Source organism: Saimiri boliviensis, chromosome 6 (assembly GCF_048565385.1).
Source record: "Saimiri boliviensis isolate mSaiBol1 chromosome 6, mSaiBol1.pri, whole genome shotgun sequence".
In the NCBI taxonomy this organism is placed as follows: domain Eukaryota; kingdom Metazoa; phylum Chordata; class Mammalia; order Primates; family Cebidae; genus Saimiri; species Saimiri boliviensis.
In genome coordinates, this window is record NC_133454.1 from 34,466,534 (window position 1) to 34,473,172 (window position 6,639).

Sequence of the window (6,639 nt, forward strand, 5' to 3'; positions counted from 1 at the left end):
AAAGCTATCACTAGAAACTAAACTGGCTGGCACTTGATGACGGATATCTAGCCTCTAGAACTGTGAGAAAATAAATATCTGTTGTTTAAGCCACAAAGTCTATGGGTTTTTTGTTTGTTTGTTTTGTTTTGTTTTGTTTTGTTAGGAAGCCCAAACAAATAGACAGACTGTACTAATTTTAACTCCATCAACAATGTATGATTGTTTTTTTGTTCATTTAACCTTTTTATTTTCATAGGTTTTAAAGGAATAGGTGGTATTTTGATACATGAGTGAGTTCTTTTGTGGTGATTTGTGAGAATTTGGTGCACCCATTACCCAAGCATATACACTGAATTTAATTTGTAGTCTTTTATCCCTCACCCCCTTCCCACTCTGTCCCCTGAGTATCCAAAGTCCACTGTATCATTCTTTTTCTTTCTTTCTTTTTTTTTTCCTAAGGTGGGGTTTCACCATGATGGCCAGGCTGGTCTTGAACTCCTGACCTCAGGTGATCCACACACCTTGGCCTCCCAAAGTGCTAGGATTACAGGCGTGAGCCACACACTGTATCATTCTTATGCCTTTATATCCTCATAGCTTAGCTCCCACTTATAAGTGAGAACTAGGATGTTTGCTTTCCATTCCTGAGTTACTTCGCTTAGAATAATAGTCTCCAGTTCTATCCAGGTTGCAAATGCCATTATTTCATTCCTTTTTATAGCTGAGTAATATTCCATTGTGTATACACACACACACACACACACACACACACACACCCCACAATTGCTTTATCCACTCGTTGATTTGGGCTAGTTTCATATTTTAGCAATTGTGAATTGTGCTGCTACAACAAATTTGTCATCCATGTGACATTCAAGGCCTCAGAGCTCCAGCGCCAGCCTGCCTTGCTGACCTCAGGCCTGGGGCTGGGTGGACCAGGAAGTGCTCCCAGTCCCATCTCTCCCCCATCCCTCCAGTCACAAGCCAGAGCCCTCCAGTTCCCTCCCTACCCCAGGGACCCAGCCAAGGCTCCCTGAGGCTGAGGCAGGAGAATTGCTGGAACCCCAGAAGTGGAGACAGGGTTGCAGTGAGCCGAGATTGTGCCATTGCACTCCAGCCTGGGCAAAAGAGCGAGACTCCATCTTAAATAAACAATAATAATAAAAAAAAATGTGTGGAACCACCTTTTTCATATAATGGCTTTTATCCCTCTGGGTGGATACACAATAGTGGGATTGTTAGATCAAATGGCAGTTCTACTTTTAGTTCTTTAAGGAATCTGTAGTGGCTGTACTATCTTATATCCCACCAGCAGTGTAGAAGCATTCCCTTATCACTGCATTCATGCCAGCATTATTATTTTTTGATTTTTTGATTATGGCCATTCTTGCAGCAGTAAGGATATCACATTGTGGTTTTGATTTGCATTTCCCTGATCATTAGTGATGCTGAGTATTTTTTTCATATGTTTGTTGGCCAATTGTGTATCTTCTTTTGAGAATTGTCTATTCATGTCCTTAGCCTACTTTTAAATGGGATTGTTTGTTTCTTTCTTGCTAATTTGTTTGAGTTTGCTGTAGATTCTGAATATTAGTCTGTTTTGGATGTATAGACTGTGAAGATTTTCTTCAAATCTGTGGGTTATCTGTTTATTCTCCTGTTTTTTTGTTGTTGTTTGTTTTTTGCTGTGCAGAAGCTGTTTAATTAAGTCCCACATATTTAACTTTTTTTTTTATTTTTTGGCTTGGGTTTTGGGTTCTTGATCCTGAAGTCTTTGCCAAACTCAATGTACAGAAAGGTTTTTCTGAAGTTTTCTTCTAGAATTTTTATAGTATGAAGGCTTTAATTTTTTGGCATACTTGTCCATGCTTGGTGTATTTCATCTTTTCCATTTCGTTCTTGAGGAAAATAGTTAAATCACACTGTGATTTTGATTTTCATTTTTCTTATGACCAATAAATTTAAGTTTCCATTTACTTATTGTCCATTTGGATATTTGCTTTTTTTTTTTTTTTTTTAATTTTAGGGCTAAATTTTAATAGAATGTGAGTCTGAACTCGTACATTTAAAACAAAACCTTAAAATTACTGATTGGTTCAAAATGGTTTTATGGAAAAATTAATGTGTAACAAAAAGTTGGCATTGAGTGCGAAGGCTCCACCATTTTTTGAGCAAAGCGTAAAAGGGTTCCAAGGGACAGGACCAAAAACGAGGGGCTCCAACATATTTATAACAGCAGGCATTTTCTCTACCTCTTCTTTATGGGAGGTGGACAGAGGATTGCTGGGACCGCTTCGTCCAACACTGTCTTGAAGCCTCGCTGTGTGAGCGCTGAGCACGCCAAGTATTTCACAGCACCAATCTCCTCATCCACGGCTAGACCCTGCTCACAGGGGAGTCAGCTTCTTCTCCTTCAGTTTCCTGATGGTGTCTTTGTCATCCCTAGTGGATTACGGTAGTGTTGGGTCGGTGGTGCCGCACCTCAGGATATGCGCTCACATTTTCAAACGATGCAGGACTCACAAGGGAAAAGCAAATTAAGAACACATCTGTTTGTGGATAGGCTCGGAGGCTAATCTGTCCTAATTTTCTTGTCCAGCTGTATCCCATAAGCCGAGATTCACCGGTTTTCCATCTACCGTAACACCGACAGAGTAATTGTTAAAGCCGACTCACACCACCGCGCGCTTGATGACCTGCACCTGCGCGGCCCTCTGCGCGGCCCTCTGCGCGGCAGGGCTCCGAGACCGGAAGCGGCGGCTCCGAGACCGGAAGCGGCGGCGGCTGCGCGCGGCTGACCAAGCCGGCCTGCGGGCCGCGGGCGCCGGGCGCTGGGGCGTGGTCCACGCCGCCTTCCCTCCGGACCGGACGCCGACGCCCAAAGCTGAGGGAAACCGGTATTTGCTCTTTTATAAATTATAGTAAATATCTGCCCGTTGTTTAAGTGAGTTATTTTTATAGTAGCAGTTGGAAACTTTTTTTTCCGGTTTTCATTATTAACCGTTCTTAGAAGGTATAATACTGTTTTTCTTTATGAAAATGCCTCTGACCGGGCCTGGTGGCTCACGCCTGTAGTCCCAGCACTTTGGGAGGTCGAGGCGAGCGGATCATGAGGTCAAGGTATCAAGACCATCCTGGCAAACATGGTAAAACGCATCTTTACTAAACATACACAAGTTAGCTGGGCTGGTGGTGTCTGTCTACAGTCTCAGCTACTTGGCAGGCTGAGGCAGGAGAATGGCTTGAAGCCGGCGGGCGGAGGTTGCAGTGAGCCCAGATTGTGTCACTGTCCCCCGGCCTGGGCCACAGAGCAAGACTCTGTCTCAAAAAAAAAAAAAAAAAAAAAAAAAAAAAAATCTTCCATTTCTTTTTTCTTTTTTTTTTTTTGGAGATGGAGTTTCGCTCTTGTTACCCAGGCTGGAGTGCAATGGCGCGATCTCGGCTCACCACAACCTCCGCCTCCTGGGTTCGGGCAATTCTCCTGCCTCAGCCTCCTGAGTAGCTGGGATTACAGGCACGTGCCACCATGCCCAGCTAATTTTTTGTATTTTTAGTAGAGACGGGGTTTCACCATGTTGACCAGGATGGTCTCGATCTCTTGACCTCGTGATCCACCCGCCTCGGCCTCCCAAAGTGCTGGGATTACAGGCTTGAGCCACCGCGCCCGACTTAATTTCTATTTGAATTAATTAACTTTGTTAGGCATTATGGATTTTGAGTCTCAGCAAATATTCCTGCTTTCTAAAGTAGTTTAAAATTCTCACATTTGTTCTCCTAAAATTGTTTCTATTTTTAATGTCGTAAAAACACATAAAATAATATTTGCTATTTGGAACCTTTACTAAAGTGTACAGCATACGGTGGTATTAAATACAATCATGTTGTCATGCAAATCTCATCACCATTCCTCTCCAGAGTCCTTTCAACTTGCAAGACTAAAACTCCACACCAATTAAATAACAACTGCCCATTTTCCATTCCCACTATCCTGTGGAAACCACCATTCTGCTTTATTTCTCCACGTTTTAACTGTAAGTACCTTATTTTGTGATTGGTTTATTTTACTTACTGTAATGTTTTCAACGCTCATATATGTTGTAACATGTCAGGATTGTTTTTAAGGAAAAATCGTATTTAATTCTATATATGTACCACATTTTGCTTTTAATGTGCTTATTGGATATTTATATTTCTTTTTCGGAGAAATGATTATTCAAGTCCTTTGCCTATTCTTTAATGAGATTGGTTGTTTTACTAAATTTTGAGTCCTCTGTGTATTTTGATATTAACTCATTATCAGATGTGTGATTTGCAAACATCTTTTTCCCATTTTGTGGGGTGCCTTTTACTCTGTTGATAGTATTTTAATACACAAATTTAAAAATGTTTATAAACACCAAATTATCTTTTTTTGTTGCCTATGGCTTTGATGTTATATTTTCTTTTTTCCTTTTTTTTTTTAATTGTACTTTAGGTTCTGAGGTACATGTGTATGTCATGCAGGATTGTTGCATAGCTATACAGATGGCAATGTGGTTTGCTGCCTCCATCCCCCCTTCACCTACATCTGGCATTTGTCCCCATGTTACACCTCCCCGACCTTCCCACCCCACCACTGACCCTCTCTTGGCACCCCCGAACGGAACCCGGTGTGTGATGTTCCCTGTGTCCATGTGTTCTCATTGTTCAACACCAGCCTATGAATGAGAACCTGCAGTGTTTGATTTTCTGTTCTTGTGTTAGTTTGCTGAGAATTATGGTTTCCAGATTCATTCATGTTCCTGCAAAGGACACAAACTCATCGTTTTTTATGGCTGCATAGTATTCCATGGTGTATATGTGCCACATTTTCCTTGTCCAGTCTATCGTCGATGGGCATTTGGGTTGGTTCCAGGTCTTTGCTATTGTAAACGGTGCTGCTATGAACATACATGTGGATGTGTCTTTATAATAGAATGATATATTTTCTAATACATTTTTATTTTCTTTTTATTCAGTATTGGTGTTTTTGAGTCTACTGGAATTTTTTCTAGTGTTCTTTCTGAGACATTAAGATTATTAACCATCCCCAAATATAAGAAACCCCCTTCTCCTTACACTTACTTTTTAATTTACATGACGTTTAACCCATGCAGTTGTGTGTTCTCCTTTTCTCCTTCTATATCGTAAGTTTCTGTAAAAATAGAAACTTACTCCCTAAAATCTGTTTTATGTATTTTAAAATGCCTGGTATATAGATACATCTCAATAGGTATTTGCTAAGCAAATAAAAGCTTTTATATTTATTTATAGAAATAGTAAATATTTTCTTGACATAAGTATTATTTATCAATTCCCAGACATGAAGTAACACAAAATATCGTTTTATAAGATCTAAGATAAAAATGCTGATGAAATAAATACCTGATAGTATTTTATTATTTAGGATTCATTATCTACTTATATGTTTATATACAGTTTTATCATTTCTATGCAAATATTAAAAAGTAAAATATAAACAATATTAATTGTTTAAGACAGGGTCCAGCAAACATTTTCTGTAAAGAGTCATATTAAATATACTTTACTGTGCAGCTATGATGTGTCCATCACAGCTCCTCAAAACTGCCATTATAAAACAGAAACAGCCATAGACAGTATGTAAACTAATATATATGACTGTGTTCAGGTAAACATCTTTTTATTAGAACAAGTGGCAGGTGGATTTAGATCATGGGCCATACTTAGCAAAAAACCCTTATGTTAAAAAAAAATTTCAAAATTACTTTCACATTCCAAATCTTCAGAATTATTATTTGGCTCACAGCCATCTGTGTCTGTATTTTCCATGTAACATCTTTTGGCCCATCAAAATATTTTTAATGCAGCAGTGTTGCAATAAATGATCCATATACTCTAAAGCAACACTGTGCAATAGAAATATATGAGCTATGTGTGTAATTTTAAGTTTTCTTATGACTGCCTTTTAAATTGTAAAACAGATGAGATTCATTACAATATATTTTAATTAAATAAATGTATTCAATATTTTGTCATTTCAACATATACAGGCAAAAAAGTTATACTAAAATATTTATTTTTATATATTATATACTGTATTTTGAAATTTTATATTGTTAACTTACAACCTATCTTAATTTATACTAGCCACATTTTACGTGCCCAGTATTCACTACTACACAGTATTAAGTGTGAAAGATATTCTTCCAAGATCCTGACAAAACTTCTGCAAAGTTTTGAAGTTGTTTGCTTTGTGAAGTATCCTATTGGAGGCTTTCAGGAACAAACAGTACTCCCATTTAAACTCATCATTCTTAAGTGCTTTGATTACTGAATTTTTGAGAGTACATTTGTCTGGTTATGTTATCAGGAATAAAAATTATGATACTATAGCCATTTGGCTGACAGCTATTGCAAATGTCATTTTTAAACGACATCTAATTATTTTTTAATTTCGATTCTTAAATTGATATAATACTGAAATTAATTAACTCCCCTAAAATAAACAACTGTTGTCTTAAATATCTACTTCTTTTCTCTCAATATATAAAACCTATGCAAAAATTTGTGTGTGTGTGTGTGTGCGCGCGCGCGCGTGCGTTCGCCATGCGCACGTGTTTGCATCTATGGATAAAAGAGAGAAAGATAATAAAATAA